Raw genomic sequence first — 17,014 nt, forward strand, 5'->3', positions numbered from 1 at the left:
ATTTCAATTTACCTGGGGAGGTACGCATATCTATGTGTAGGGAATTAAATCTTCTGTGCTCGCTTCGGCAGCACATACAATAATTGTGACGGTACTCCCGGATCTACCCTACTCTGAAATGAGAGCTCCCCAAATGTGCTGGCCATCCCCGTTGCCCAGAATGAAATGATGGGACACCCACATCTCTAGCGGTGTGCTAACTGACTTATCCTATAACCAGAGTGGGTTGGGGTCTTGCGCTGCAGAGGGCTCTGTCAGTAAAGAGAGGCACGCAATTTTGTGATGCGTTACATGTATGGTGCATGTATGTATAATGTATAGATGTGTGTATATATATTAAAATAGATATATAGGTATACCTATAATTCTACAATCACTGATAACAGGTAGCCTACGGACTCACCATGAACAAGCCCATTTTCTTATCTCGGAAGATCAGAGTGTTGTTCAGTGCACCCCACATGCACATTTATTTCACTGAAGCCTAGCTCCCTAAGCTAATATTTTCTGATGGGGCTGGGGGTGTTTTTTCCCAAGGCGAGTGCTCACAACAGTCTGCCATTTTCTACTACTAAGCTATATACAAAGCTCACTTTAAGGGATAGTACATCAGTGTGTGGATTATGTTACACACTTCTGCATTACATATACAGTATATGTATATGTCGGGTTCAGACCTCGTAGGGGAAGCCACCTGGTATTTCCAGGAGCTGTAGGGTATGCATAAGAATATATATATATATTCTTGTGTGCAAGCTTCGGCAGCACATAAAACCCAGCTTACAAAATTAGTTTATGTCCAGAGTACAATAGATTAGGTGGCTCTATAGAATAGAGTCATATTCTGCAGCTTACATTGTGACAGGCACAATTCCCTAACACTACTTCAAGTACCCCATACCTGTGGTCGTCTTGTATGTCCATATATGTATCTAAAGATATGTACTTATATAGGTGCTCCTGGGGCACTTGTGTTTAGGTCCAGCTCAGGCGGTTCTAAGATGCATTCTGCCTCACGACTCTTAGGTCTTGGGCTATCGCATAGCGTCCTTGGACAATAGTGTAGTTCTGTCCCCATCCGTTAATATTGCAGCGCCCCTTTTCGAGGGGCCTATTATTATTTAAAACTGCAGTAAGTAGCTCCAGTGGCGCACTTGGTCTGCGCCTGGGACTTATAAGACATACTGACACTTCTCAGATATTGACTTCTCATGCAACTATGTATATGTCTGTATGTATGTAAGGGTGTGTATATGGGAACATATAATTACTCTTCATATGCATATTTTATAATATTTGGGAAAACCTGTTTACAGCCCTAATTGGGGTTATGAATACAAGTATATCCCTTCTTTAATTGGGATAACTAACATTCTATATTTGTGTACCTTCTCAGTATATATATTCAGGTACTCCATAATATTGACTTGTCGCAGTCTAAATAACCAAGAGGTTCCTACTCAGCAATATAAGTATTGTATTTTATATTGGTATGTGACCACTTTCAATGTCAAGGGTCACTGGTGGGGATCCATTGAAATTCTATATATACATGCAGAGGGTCTTAGTTAATATCTTACGCTATCTGGTGATTCTGCCTCTTTGGCTATATGCACTTCCCCATTATAAGTGTTAATGTAATGATACTTACACTAGCAGGGTGTGTTTGGTGTATATCTATATGAATACACATCTCTAATGGAACACTCTCAGGTAAAGTCATTGAATATAGTCCTGTTGTATGACCTACATCTCTCCACTAACAATTCTGCTAGTTTCTACAGTATTTACTACGACAACATCTTCAGGCTGAAGTCCGAGCTGTAGAGCATTTGGTCTTTGACCACCGATGTTACTGAAATGGCAATGGTCAGTGACATTCTACGTAGCGTGCAGAGGGCTTCTGGTCACTCACAGGTGAGCGGGCTTACCCCCTAATCCTCCGGAAGAGGCTCCTGCTACTGCAACCTGACATTACACATCAGTTATCCTCCCTTCCGCACCCTAGCTGCTGTCCTGGCAGACATTCACCCCTTTATGGTATCTGTTCAAGTTAGTTGGCTCTACAACTTAGAGCCTTCCTGGCGTGTGGGTCCATCCAGCATAGAGATTAGTTATATGCTATTTTCTGGGCTGCGGTGCATCTTCGGGCTAGTGCACAGGTTTACATTGCTTTGGGACGTCCCCACTGTCTTGAGCTCGAGTGTCCCCCAGTGGATGAAGGGGAAAAAAACAGGATTTTGGTACTTAACTATTAAATCCCTTTCTCCGATTCCACAGGGGACACTGGACGCCCACCCAGTGCTGCGTTCCTGCCGTTTTCTTGGTTCATTATATGGTTGTGTGACTGCATGTGTTCCCTGCAGTGGGTTCTATTATTCCCCTTCAGTCTGTCTTGTCCGTTCTGTGGTCTTCTCCTTCTTCTCTTTTTCCTGTTGCCCTCCGTCTCCTCTTGGGCTCACAGTTTCTTAAACTGGGGCTGATGGGGCATAGAGGGGGAGGAGCCAGTCACACTACTTTTTTATTTAAAGTGCCAGGCTCTACTCTACCACCGTCTATACCCCACTGTCTTGAGCTCCAGTGTCCCCTGTGGAATCAGAGAAAGGGATTTATCAGCAAGTACCAAAATCCTGCTTTCTTAACAATTACGATGCCGATGCACGTCTCCGGCGTCATGAATTGGCATCATAGATCAGATGAACCTGCAGTGAGATTTCGACCAATCGTGTACGATGTGACACACATCGTATGTTTTGCTTGTCGAAAGATACGATGTACGACGTCTTGAAAATTCCCTGGACACTCTCCTCCTCCATTTTGTGACAGACTATGTTGGAGAAGAGGCCAGGAGGAAGCTACATCGTGATGATCATCTGTGGTGAGCTGTTGACTGTTTTGAAGTGAGTATATACATCGCCTGTACTATACAGTACAACCTCAATGTACATCCTGCCAACCCCTGGCACAGCTATGTTCAAATATAACGGTCACTCAATAGTGCATATTAATGTACTATTAAAATGAACAGACACTTCTTTTTTTTAATGAACACCTTAAAAACAGAATAAATTGTCTAAAATAACCCAACTGGTTAAACATTAAAAATATGTGTTAAAACAGTTTATGTTCTGTTTTTCCACAAAAATGACAAGTGCTACAGCGTCAATTTGTGACCGGATTTCTAGAGCGCTATCGCGCCCATGAGTGTTTATGGCATGTCAGAAGAAAGGATTATAGCAACAAGACCAAGAGAGTTGCTGCAATAGACAAGCTGGTAACATTTAATTTGCCATACCAGACTGAGGCCTGTCCAAAATGGGTAAAGGCAAAAATTAAAAACCTGCTAACAGTCTATGTGAAGTAGCATAAGAGAGAGCAGGATTCATGGGCATCTAGAGAGGGGGCAGATGCCGTGTATATAAGCACCTTGTGGTACTACCACCTACTGAAGGTCCTCCATGAACAGGAGCCGCAGCGAGCATCACAAACGCTCATGGTAGACAGTGTCCCCGAGGAGCAGGGTGTGGACAACCCAGAGAATGATCCACCATCCTCTTGGCTGGCGTAAGTATACATACACACCATGCCAATTGTTTTTTTAATTGTTCAGGAGTCAACTATTGTTCACATGTGTTTAGCGGATACTGTCCTCCTGCCATGGTACTGCCCCCACTCCATTAAAGTAGGCCAGGTATTGCTTCCTGAGCTGTTTAGCCTGCGCACTCCCTGTTGTCTCCATTACTGTGGGTGTGGCCACAGTGCGGTTGTTCCTGGTCGTCGTCGGCCATCCCAGTGTCTAATGTCCGCTTTTGTTTTGTGCTGGTTTTTCATAAGATTGTGTAGAGCACAGCGGAGCAGAACAACAGAATCCATTTTATCCACACGAAGGTTTATAGCCGTATGGAATATGCTGAAACGGCTACTGAGATTACCAAATGCATTTTCAACTATTCGCCGTGCCCTGGATAAGGCGGTAGTTGAAAAATAAGAGTTATGGTATAACATACCTTTGTTAACTCTTTTTCTTTGAGGTCCATAGCCGTTACGTTGGGGTATATGGATTCATACAGGCACCAAACAGTTAATTCAAGCTCTCGGCTGCCAGGATGCACCAGGACCTCCCCCATATACCCCGCCCCTTGTCACAGGGCGTCAGTTTGTTATAAAGCCCACCAAGAGAAGGCAAAACAGATAAGAAGGAAGGACATATGTTCTCTAGACCAATCTCTCACCAAAGAGGGAAATACCCAGAGATACAAATAATTACCCAATAGCACCAGGTGCGTTGGGGGTCCACAGACACCCACCCTATGTACCTCGAAGAAAGAGTTAAAGGTATGTTATACCATAACTCTTATTTTCTGCTTTGGGGTACATGGGGTCCACAGCCATTACATTGGGGATATACCCAAGCAGTACCCCTAAGGGTGGGGACGCTCCTGTGTCTCAGACGAAAGGAGGACCCTGCCCCCGAAGGAGGCATCCTGAGTGTCAAAAGCATAGTGTTTAATAAAAGTGTGGATAGACGACCAAGTGGCTGCCTTGCACAATTGTTCCGCAAAGGCGCCCGAGCAGGCTGCCCATGACGAACCCACAGACCGCGTAGAGTGTGCCTCGACCGAATCTGGTACCCTACGACCAGCCTGTGATATAGTCATACGAAGCCATCTTGCTAAGGTCTGTTTATTGGCTGGCCAACCCCATTTATGGCAGCCATACAGAACAAAAAGAGAATCGGACTTCCTCAAGTTGCTGGTGCAATCCACATAAATACGCAGCGCACGTACAACATCCAGGGAAGCCTCACCTCCCGACAAACCTGAGGCCTGAAAAGCTGGGACCGCAATCTCTTCATTTATATGAAATTGTGATACCACCTTAGGAAGATATCCAGCTCTGGTACGCAGCACCACTATATCCTGATGGAAAACTAGGAAAGGAGAGCGAACTGACAGAGCTGCCAAGTTAGACACCCTACGAGCAGAATCGATGGCCAAAAGAAAAATTGTCTTTGCGGTCATCCACTTGAGATCTACTGATTTCAACGGTTCAAAAGGGGGAGCCTTAAGTACCAATGATAAATCCCACGGTGCTACCGTGGGAACAAAAGAAGGCTTCCGTGCCCTTATCATTGTCTTTATTACTGACTCTGAAAACCCCTTGGCTCTGAGGACGGAGGCCCAAGAGCCACGTCGTCAAAGACAGCCAAGGAAGATCCGGATAAAAGCAGGGACCCTGAACTAACAGATCCTGCCAGAGGAAGAGGCCAAGGAATGTCCCCGGAGAGATTGTGTAAATCGGTGAACCAATGGCGCCTGGGCCAAGCGAGAGCTATAAGGATCACCACACTGTCCTCCTGTTTGAATTTCCTGATGACTCTGGGAAGAAGAGCCAGAAAAAGATACTCCAGCCCGAAATTCCACCTTATTGTCAGAGCATCTGTGAATTCGGTTAACGGATCCCTGGTCCTGGAACAGTCTCTGGGCACCTTGTGGTTGTGTTTCGAAGCCATGAGGTCTATCTCCGGAAGACCCCATCTGTCTACCAGGTTCTGGATTACCTGTGGATGGAGAGCCCACTCTGCGGCATTTATGTCTTGCCGACTCAGGAAATCCGCTTCCCAATTTAAGACCTCTGGTATAAAGACGGCTGTTATCGCAGGAAGGTGACGCTCTGCCCAGACCAGGATCCTTGACACTTCTGTCATGGCTCCCCGACTTCGAGTGCTCCCCTGCCGATTTAGATAAGCCACCGTGGTAACATTGTCAGATTGCACTTGCACCGGTCTGCCATGCAATAACCCCTGGGCCTGTATTAAATCCCTGAAAACTGCTCTCAGTTCCAATACATTTATGGACAGATGACTCTCTGCCTCTGTCCATTTCCCTTGAAAGATGTGCTGGCCCATCACCGCTCCCCAATCCCGAAGACTGGCATCGGTGGAGAGGAGAGCCTATTCCGATACCCAAAAGGGGCGACCCTGATTGAGATGGTCCGTCCGTAACCACCAAGACAGGGACAACCTCACCTCTGGAGACAACTGGATCCTTTGAGACCTTATTGACTGATACTTCCCCCATTCCAGCATGAGAGGATCCACAGCTGTAACGGACAGGAGTGAAATTGAGCATATTGCACCATGCTGATGGTAGACACCATCGATACCGGCACTTGCATTGCCGAGTGTACTGATACTCGCCCTTGCAGGACCGCAATCTTTTCCCCTGGCAGATACAATCTCTGCCTCGCGGAGTCCAGACGTACTCCTAAATGCACCAATTGTTGCACTGGCTGGAGAAAAGACTGTCAACTCGAGACCCGTCACCTAACACACAAACAAATAACAAAAATGCATATATATATATATATATATATATATAGATACATACATACATATACACACACACTCAGCATGCATGCAATTTAGGCTCCTCAGTGAACTACGAACAGCCTTAAGCTTAGTAGCATATAGAGCTTCTGTATGACCGGTCCCAAGGGAGAGGCATACAGGGAAACTGACCCAATACCTCCTGAGTAACAGCCATGGAGAGGACCCAGGAGTGGTCTGTGGCAGACTCATATAGCCTGAGGCTGGGAGGAGAAACCCAAACGCGGGAAACATCATGAGGGCCGTAGTTCGGGTTGGGAGAGGGGCCGCCGGGGAAGCGTACCTCCCCTATGCTGCATGGACCCACCCGGCACACTGACATGGCCGCCGCCATTACCCCCGGCTGTCAGGCACATCACGTCCCGGTGGTCTAGTGGAAGGCAGGTTACCCTGGCTGCTCACTACAGCAGTCCCCTGGCCAGTCTCCGTGCCGGAGGACGGACCGCACGTGATTGCGGCGTCAGCGGCCACCCACAACCACACTTACCTGCATCCCCTGTGCCCAGTTGCGGTCCAGAGCCTATGCCCCTGCCGAAAGTACCAGTTGTTTGACCAGCATTGTGGCGCCGGCAGGGGACGCCAGATGGAGCAGGAGACCCGCGCATCTCCCATCAGATGCTCAGTTGCCACTTAATGGTGAAACATGTGTCGCCTGCTCAAAAAAAAAATTGTTTTCGGGACTGCTGCTAATGCGGTGCCTTCTCGCACCAAACAGAACAACTGACGCCCTGTGACCAGAGGCGGGGTATATGGGGGAGGACCTGGTGCATCCTGGGAGCCGAGAGCTTGAATTAATTGTTTGGTTGTTTGGTGCCTGGATAAATCCATATACCTCAACGTAATGGCTGCAGACCCCATGGACCCCGAAGAAGAAATGCGCTTTTTTCAGGCCCCTTTGGCAAAAGGCTTTAGTAAGTGCTCATATAGAACAAATGCCTTGTCTGCCACAAAAACATAGTTCAGGCCGTGCTTGGTAACCGCTGTTGATGGCCAGTTCAGATGGTTGGTGATAAGTCTGTCATAAAATAAAGTTTGCTTACCATAGCTCAACTTTAGAAAAATTCTAATCCCCCATCCCTTTCTAAGTACACACGTAAAGATTTTCTGTCCAACCATCCAACTAGTTGATTGGAATGAAAATCTGGTAACGTATGGGAGTAACTGATGATCAGCCATGTTGGTTTTGCTTTGAAGAAAAAATAAGTTTATTGATATTTACAGCCATGTTGGTTGATTTTTTCCTCTGAAAAATAAAAACTTTCACCAGAAAAAAAAAAAGGTGTAGTGTTTTTACTCACCTTAAAGTAATGGAACTTCAGGACATTCACAATGGCTTGACAGGTGTCTGGGATGATGCGGCCCAAAGCCTGGGTGGAAATGAGCATCCCAAACTTCAGGTCTTCGAAAGATCTTCCTGTAGCCAGGTACTTCAGGGTAGCCACCAACCTCTCTACTGCCGAAATGGCCCTCCTCATGTTGGTATCCTGCCTCTGGATATAGGGGATCACCAGAAGCAGCAACTCCTGGAATGTGGCATCATCCATACGCAGGTAGTTGCGGTAATCGTCCGGGTTGTTCTCCCTAAACTCCTTCAGCAGGCGCATTTGGGAGCGAGTCTCCCTCCTCAACCACTCCTTGGTCCAGCAGGACCTCATCCTCCTCAGCTCCGTCAGCTATCAGCCTCAGATAGCCATAGGCTAGCAGAAGCTTACAGCGATTGGAATCCATCTTAAAACCACTTTTTAGAGCCAGGCAACTCAAAGTAGAGCACACTAGCAAAGTACAATGTTCAGCCTCATTAGTCACAAAGCAAAGTGTGCCCAGATCTAAAATGGATGCTGCCTTTTATACCCCCTAGATAAGCCCACCCCTATTGTGAATCCAACAGATGCATCGTATACTCGTTTGTACAATCGTTCCATTTGTTGGCACAAATCGTAAAGAATTTCAAGGGAAGAATCTCAAGGGAAATCGTACACGAGTTTGGAACTCTTGAAAATCGCACAGTGTATAGGCCGCTTAAGAGCCAAAATATATCTAGCTACCGCAAAGAGCTATGCCACGTATTAGATACATGTAGGTGGAAGATCACACTAGCGCTCAGGGCCGGAGCTTCCACTAGGTAAGCTTAGGCTTCCTAGGGGCGCCGGCCACTAGAGAGCGCCCGGCCCTCTAATCACCCCTCCCATTTGCCGGGTGCCCGCAAACATTGTGTTACCAGCGGGCACCCGGTTCCTTCTCTACATCCTTCCCCCCCGGCGGCACCAGTCTCCTTGCTACCCCCCACCCCCACTCCTGAGCTCCGGCTTCCGGGTCCCGTAGTGCACTATGGGAGTGACGTCATTCCCATAGTTCCGAGGAGTGGGCGCCGGGGACGGACAGCAGCTGGCACTGGAGCTGGGTTTAAGGTAAGTGTTTTCTTTGTGTGTGCGCAGGGCTTATTACAGGGGCCGGACTACAGGGGGCATTACAGGGGCCTTACTACTGGGGGCACTACAGGGGCCTTTACTGTGGGCATTACTTTTAGGGGCATTATTACTGCTGGGGGCACTGCATAAGGGGCACCATTGCAGTGGGCATTAAGTGCTTTAGGGGAACTACTACTGTGGGCATTGTGTAAGACCCTTAAAAATGTGGCTATGGGGCCCAAAAAGTTCTAGTTACACCCCTAATACTGTGTGTCATATACAGTCAGGTCCATAAATATTGGGACATTGACAGAATTTTCAGATTTTGGCCTCTATTCACCACCACAATGGTTTTGAAATGAAACAAACAAGATGTGCTTTAACTGCAGACTTTCAGATTTCATTCGAGGGTAATTACATCCAAATCAGGTGAACGGTGTAGGAATTACAACGGTTTCAATATGTGCCTCCCACTTTTTAAGGGGCCAAAAGTAATGGGACAAACTAAACAATCCTAAATCTAACTTTCACTTTTTAATACTTTGTTGCAAATCCTTTGCAGGTAATTACAGCCTGAAGTCTGGAACGCATAGACATCACCAGACGCTGGGTTTCATCCCTGGTGATGCTCTGCCAGGCCTCTACTGCAAATGTCTTCAGTTCCTGCTTGTTCTTGGGGCATTTTCCCTTCAGTTTTGTCTTCATCAAGTGAAATGCATGCTCAATCGGATTCAGGTCAGGGGATTGACTTGGCCATTGCATAACATTCCACTTTTTAACCTTAAAAAACTCTTTGGTTGCTTTTGCAGTATGCTTCGGGTCATTGTACACAGAAAGGAAGGAGTAATACACTAGTAAATAATTTATATTTAGGAAACAGACTTCCAATTTAACAATGTATTAATAAAGGAAATGGCCTAATATAATTCTAAGTGGTTACTTCACTTTAATGGAGAGGAACTTTTTAGAAAACCGAAAGTGATGTCACAAAGGAGCTCTGTCAATTCTTGTTTGTCCTTATTAGAGGGGGTATAAGTACTGGATACCCCACAGGAGCCAAAATATCCCTTGAAGAAGTCCAGGATACGGACGAAACGCGTTGGAGGCTCTTATTATCTTTGCATTCATGAACTTGCCATTTTTATCAGATAAGCTACGATTTTTATTCCTATTTATTCTGATAAATTTATAGTCCCTTTTTTTATATATACACATTTTTGTCCATGGTTTTATGTGTTTTTATGTCATTTATCCTTCATGTAGGAGGATATCTATTGTTGTTTCTTATTAAAATTAATTTATGTTATTTTAAATGAATTTTTTGCACTTTTATTGATTCACATTTTAAATTATTTATGCATTTTTTTGCACACGTTTATGGAATGTTATGATTATTAATTCAGTTTATGATCCTTGAAGGATCTCTGCAATAGCACTTGTCATACAGACCGTTGTTATTTTATAAGTTATACACTGTATATATAAAAAATTGCATAGGTATTTGAGGATAATGGTATTTTGATATTACTATCCTTGCAACAGCACTTTTATTGCACGATACCACTTTATATTGTTAGCACTTTATAATAAGCTATATAGGCACAGTAGGCGCTCTATACCAGCTCCTTGTATTTTCTAATTGTTTGTATATGTAATAGATCACCACTGTTACATTATTTTGCTGGTTGAGCTGACACTCATATATTTTTGGGGGTGCATTATAATAGTATCATACTATTACAAATTTTAGTGCGAGATAAAGGACACACAACTGATAAAATATTATATTGAGGGATTTGTACCCAACTGGCGCTGTGATCTTCTGCTGCACGTAAACCTTGGTTATTGAATACAGCAGCCTTTTGGGGGAATCCCAAACAGATAAACGTATATAAAGATGTACAGAAACAATGAACGTCTAAACAAAAGGAGTGATTTATGCCAGAAAATATTTAATGAGGACCATGTTCTAATACAAGAGAGTATTCCAACCGAAAATTTAGATAACCTGTTTTGAGAGATGGAGAAATCTCTCACTAAAGAGATCAAGGCATGGTGGGACATTAAGGGTCTTGAACATTACATATCAGTTAATAGAATTCCAAGAGGTTTGAGACTATTAAAAAATCCAACCTTTGGTTTAGATAAATCAGAATTTATGGATAAATGGGACAAAATTTTACATAATTGTTCCATGGATTTGATGAAATTAATTATTATGGAAAAGAAAAATATAATGTCAGAATTGGAACTTGAGATAAAACAAAAAGAAACACACATGGAGAAATTCAAGGATAATTAGGAATACAATATTAACGAGAAAGTTTTATCACGCAAACTTGACCGTATTGAAGAGGATGTCATGAAAGGGAAAGAGAGGAAATGTATCAGGGACAAACAGGATTATGACTCCAATAAAGTCAAGAATTGGAGCAGATTCAACAAATCGGTAGGAAAACAGTCATCACATAATCCCAGACAAGAAACAACCACTTGGAGAACAGTTCCATCTAGAAGAAAACAAAGTTTTAAAAGGGATGATGTTATGAATGAACAACCCAACTATAGAACATACCACACAAAGAACCGGTTTTCAACACTTCAGAGATTTGATTCAAACAGCTATTCGGATCATTTTTTATCCCCAGGACAGACCACAATTCAATGAATCCAAGGAAAACCTTCTTCAGGGAAACCACGAAATTGGCATCCCCTATGAAAAGAAGGGTAAGAGACGAAGAGGGATACAAGGAGGCAGGAGGAAGAAATTACAAAAGGAGGAACCTGATGTAGACCCTAAGGAAAGAGGGATTTTCAATCTATCGAAACATACCTTATCCAAACATGAAGTGTCATTATTGAACAAAGGGCTGACATTTGCTCAATCAAGTAATATGAATAGGTTCCAGACATTCATTGACCTCAACAAATTTATAAGAAACTTGACATTAAAAACACACTTTATAAGAAAAGATGACGCAGTGATTAAGAATTTTCAGGAGAATGCTTCCAAGTCAGGACTAAAGGGGAAATCGAAGTACTATCCACTCGAATCGAAAGGAAATCATCTTAATGTTTTTTACGACTTAGTTAAGAAAGACTTATGTGAAGGCAATCTGAAACCCAATAATAAACAGAATCTAAAAAATAAAGAAAAAGAAAAAGAAGCCTTAAAAAACTTACAAAAGAACAAGGATATTGTCATCAAACAAGCTGACAAGGGGGGAATTGGTCATTATGGATAGATCACAATATATTAAGGAAACTCACAGGTTATTAGGTGACATTAATTCCTATGTACCACTCGATTGTGATCCTTTGGAGAAATATGTGGATGAGTTAAGGAGACTCTTAGTATATGGACTACATAATGGCATTTTAACCAAGGAGGAGTTCCAATATCTCCTACAGACCAATCCCACAACCCCCATATTTTATTTTCTACCAAAAATTCATAAGTCTTTGGAAAATCCCCCAGGAAGACCCATCATCGCAGGGATAGATTCATTAACTTCACACCTGTCTGAATATGTGGACATTTTTTTATGTAAATATGTTAAAGAACTTCAATCGTATTTAAAAGACACTACTAATATATTACAAATTTTAAAAAGGGATGGAATGGAAAGCAACTTATTCATGGGTTACAATTGATGTTCAATCCTTATACACATGTATTGAACATGGTAAAGGGATCAATGCTTGTAGAGAATATTTTGAAGCGGACCCAACAATGAACACTCCACACAAAGAATTTTTATGTGATTTAATGTCTTTTATTCTGGATCATAATTATTTTAAATTTTTACACCAATTTTATCTGCAAATCTGCAGCACTGCTATGGGGACAACTTTTGCCCCTAGCTTTGCCAATCTTTTTATGGGATGTTGGGAAAATAATTATGTCTATGAAAATAATCCATTTAGAAATAACATCATATTTTTTAAGAGATATATAGATGATATTCTGATAATATGGGAAGGGTCAGAGGAAGATTTCCAATTGTTTTTAAATCATATTTCAGAGAATAATATGAATTTGAAATTCACATCAAAAATAAGAAAGAGTACTATTGAATTTCTGGTTTTGGTTCTACGTGGAGAAGAAAACACGATCATTACAAAAAAATAAAAGAAGTAGATACCAATAGTTATCTTCATTTTAAGAGCGGACATCTAAGAAGATGGAAAGAGAATATTCCCTACTCACAATTTCACAGAATAAAAAGAAATTGCAGTGAAACACAAACATGTAACGAACAAATCCAAATATACACAAATCGATTTTTAGAGAAAGAATATCCTCCAAGGTTATTATTGGAAGCAAAGGAGAAAATGGATACCATGGAGAGGAATATGTTATTGGAATATAAGAATGTGGAAGAGGAAGAGAAGAATATTATCCCATTCATCACAACATATAACGCACAGGAGAGAGACATCAAGAATTCCCTTAATAAGCATTGGAAGATCCTTCTAATGGATCCAGTCTTAAAAGAAATTCTACCACCCAGACCCCCCATTGTATTCAGAAAGGCAAGGAATCTCAAAGATTCTCTAGCACCTAGCATGTTAAGTGATATTAATATTTCAAAATCCGACATCATCCATAACTGCCCAGGGAGTTACAAATGTGGCAAGACCAATATATGCAAATTTTTACATCGGCAGAGAAAAAACTTCAGTAATTCTGCGAATACTAAGCAATATAAAATTAAACAACATCTTAATTGCAATTCAACTTCAGTCATCTACCTCTTGGAAAGTTCATGTGGAACAAAATATGTAGGAAAGACCAAACGACCTCTAAAACTTCGTATACAAGAACATATAAGGAATATCAAGAACAAGGTGGAGACTCATATGGTGTCAAGACACTTTATTTCACACCATAGATCGGATCCAGATGACCTAACGTTCAAAGCTATAGAACATGTGGAATTGGGAGAGAGAGGAGATCTTGCAAATAAATTATCTAGACGTGAGATGTTCTGGATTTTCGAATTGGACACTCTGACTCCTAGAGGATTCAACGATAATTATGAGATAGCACCATTTCTTTAATGAAGATGAAAAAGATAAAAGGGGTTTCATGTTATGTCCTAATATAACCTACCGTCATACCTGGGTTAGAGCGCCCAATCTCGTCTGATCTTGGAAGCTAAGCACCATTGGGCCTGGTTAGTACTTGGATGGGAGACCTCTATGGAAGACCAGGTACGGTAGTATCTTTATGTGACATATAAGTATGAATCCCCCAAGACATACGACCTAAGAAGAATTCTCTGATCTATAAATCCGAAGATGGGAGCAAGAATCTCCAGAACGCAACAATATTGATTATATGTCTCAAGACTCATATAAGAACCAACTGACCCTACAGAGTGAAAAGACTATATATATATATATATATATATATATATGCATATGAACTATAAAATCCATGAATAAGCAAGACTAAAGAAAATTTCCATCCATTTTTTAAGAAGAATTTTTAATATCATTATTTATTATTTATTTTTTAAGGATGTACTGTATTAGTCTCCAATAGTATGATTTTAGGATTTTTTACTAGTGTCCACATATAATCTATATTATACATTAATATATGTGATATTTATTTGTGTAGTTGTTTGAATTCCAGTTATGATTCTGAGTAGGTGTGGAGAATAATTAGAAACGGTCATCATTTTTCATCACTTTTTTATTTTTAGAGTCCAAGCATATGGCTGGTTATATACATTTATACTAATATTGTCATCCATTATTCCATATAGGAAATAATAACTAAACTGCTATCCCCAGGATTATAAATAACATGATGCAGATGGGAGCATAAATATGGCAACGAAAACGGAACTTATGAGAGTAGCAAGATGGCCGCGGGCAAAGGAGACATTTGGAGTACAAAGATGGAGGCCGCCAGAAATTGGAGATGCTTTGACGCTGGACGTGACAGGCGAACGAGTGGACAAACGGCCCTATCCTGTGCAAGGAAGGAGGAGGCATAGCGCGCAATGGGGACGTTGACAACGGAGGAAGTGATGTAATGAACCGCTCAAGTAAGGGCGGAAGGACCACGATGCACGAATAACAAGGGCGGAAGTGACGCGACGCGATACACAGAAAGGAAGGAGTAATACACTAGTAAATAATTTATATTTAGGAAACAGACTTCCAATTTAACAATGTATTAATAAAGAAAATGGCCTAATATAATTCTAAGTGGTTACTTCACTTTAATGGAGAGGAACTTTTTAGAAAACCGGAAGTGATGTCACAAAGGAGCTCTGTCAATTCTTGTTTGTCCTTATTAGAGGGGGTATAAGTACTGGATACCCCACAGGAGCCAAAATATCCCTTGAAGTAGTCCAGGATACGGACGAAACGCGTTGGTGGCTCTTATTATCTTTCCATTCATGAACTTGCCATTTTTATCAGATAAGCTACGATTTTTATTCCTATTTATTCTGATAAATTTATAGTCCCTTTTTTTTTATATATATACATATATATATATATATATATATATATATATATATATATACACACACACACACATTTTTGTCCATGGTTTTATGTGTTTTTATGTCATTTATCCTTCATGTAGGAGGATATCTATTGTTGTGTCTTATTAAAATTAATTTATGTTATTTTAAATGAATTTTTTGCACTTTTATTGATTCACATTTTAAATTTATGCATTTTTTTGCACACGTTTATGGAATGTTATGATTATTAATTCAGTTTATGATCCTTGAAGGATCTCTGTAATAGCATTTTAGTCATACAGACCGTTGTTATTTTATAAGTTATACACTGTATATATAAAAAATTGCATAGGTATTTGAGGATAATGGTATTTTGATATTACTATCCTTGCATCAGCACTTTTATTGCACGATACCACTTTATATTGTTAGCACTTTATAATAAGCTATATAAGCACAGTAGGCGCTCTACACCAGCTCCTTGTATTGTCTAATGTATATATATATATATATATATATATATATATATATATATATTTCTGTGTTTTATATATATTATATATAAATATATTTTTTAAACACAAAACTCATACGCCACTCCACCGATGCAAAGTCATTTTCACCTGAGGGGCTAAATGAGCACGGGGGAGGGGAAAGTGGGGCCACATGCAGAAGTTTTGCCTAGAAGTCTAGCACCGGCCCTGCTAGCACTGGGAAACAGGAAGATTCTTACTAGACAATACTCACACAAATTTGTATGTCTTAAAAGCTTTACATATCTATATCACATTTATTTCAACAAAAAGCGCAAATAGCATTAAATATTACCTTTATGTAAGGGACTATGACAAGAAAAATGTACTGGATACAGTGGTCAGAATAAATACATTTACCTTTGAACAAGGGAAGTTAAACTATTTGATTAGAAGGTAACAGACACGTACCATGTTGGTGAACACTGGGAGCCCTAGATTACCGGTACTCTAAGGGGTCAGAAAACATACAGGTTAACAATGCTTACAAAGTCCTTGGATCACTGATCTGGTCCTTTTCAAATGCACACATCTGTAGCTGCTAATGCATTTCAACCTTGAGGTCTTTTTCAGAGCATCTGAGTATTCTCCAGTAAGAATGTTCCTGTTTCCCAGTGCTAGTGTGATCTTCCAAAGTGTTGGACAACCTGAGTTGGAGATTTCAATCACTTTTTGATCGCCATTGTCAATTTGGGAAGCACATACATTGGCAATTTATTGGGACAATCATCGCCAAATTGCCCCAATCCATCACAGATGGATGTGGGTCTTAAGATCACTGGCTACAACAGTACATCAGAAGTGCTCAATTCAAGTACTGATCAAAGAGATACATTGTTCATTAAAAAAATTTGGAGGGGGCTTAATTGAAGATGTGATGAAACTTAAAATTTGTAATATTAACGAAAATCCAGGATATGAGACTACATTGTGGAAAAAAAGGGATGGGACTAAATACTTTTTTTTTTTTTTTAACAGCAATCATCAAGATAGCCATGGATTCAACATGTAAAATGTTAATCATTTGGCAGTTAAGATCAGGGAGAAGAGCTTTTAGTTAAATTGCCTTTTGTGCTATGCAGCTGGGCAAAATCTAGTAATGCCTGTTACCACAATTAGCTTGAATGACAAACATGCTGCTACAAAATTTTTCAACACGTGAGTCTAAGCAGTAAGTTTATTGGTTTACAAAAC

The 17,014-nt window shown here is 41.2% G+C and overlaps 1 pseudogene; it reads left to right on the plus strand.

Annotated features, from left to right (window-relative positions):
- The first annotated feature begins 13,906 nt into the window (after positions 1-13,906).
- On the plus strand, positions 13,907-14,025 carry LOC148534469 (5S ribosomal RNA; annotated as a pseudogene).
- The last annotated feature ends 2,989 nt before the right edge of the window (positions 14,026-17,014 follow it).

Source organism: Taudactylus pleione, unplaced genomic scaffold, assembly GCF_031769625.1.
Source record: "Taudactylus pleione unplaced genomic scaffold, aTauple2 ptg000066l, whole genome shotgun sequence".
NCBI lineage: Eukaryota > Metazoa > Chordata > Amphibia > Anura > Myobatrachidae > Taudactylus > Taudactylus pleione.